This window comes from Nannospalax galili, unplaced genomic scaffold (assembly GCF_000622305.1).
Source record: "Nannospalax galili isolate Female #2095 unplaced genomic scaffold, S.galili_v1.0 scaffold667, whole genome shotgun sequence".
In the NCBI taxonomy this organism is placed as follows: domain Eukaryota; kingdom Metazoa; phylum Chordata; class Mammalia; order Rodentia; family Spalacidae; genus Nannospalax; species Nannospalax galili.
Genome location: NW_008358387.1, coordinates 3,942,926 through 3,943,328, shown reverse-complemented (window position 1 = coordinate 3,943,328; position 403 = coordinate 3,942,926).

The window sequence follows — 403 nt, the reverse complement described above, 5'->3', positions numbered from 1 at the left end:
TGACTTGGGATTTTGTTAAGTAAAAGCTATTTGGATAAGGATGAAGATGATGAAGCTGAGGAAGATGTGAAGACAGCTTTGGGCAAAAGATAACTTTTCATCCCCAGAAAGATCCATGCTTTCCTTTCTGCCTAATCTTCGTTATATGTTTAAACTTATAATTACTATTTGCTTGTGTGTGCTTTTTCATTCATGAGAATAAATTATTTGTTTTTAAATGATGGCATACAGAAGAGATGCTGAATGCCATCACATAGCCCATTAAACCATGATGGATTAGTGTGATAAAACCTTAAATATGTTCATACTTTATAGTCATGTGATTCAAAACAGGTTTTATTTTTCGTAGACAAGATGAATAGCAATTTATTTTACTTTTAAAAATAATTTAAATCACATATTC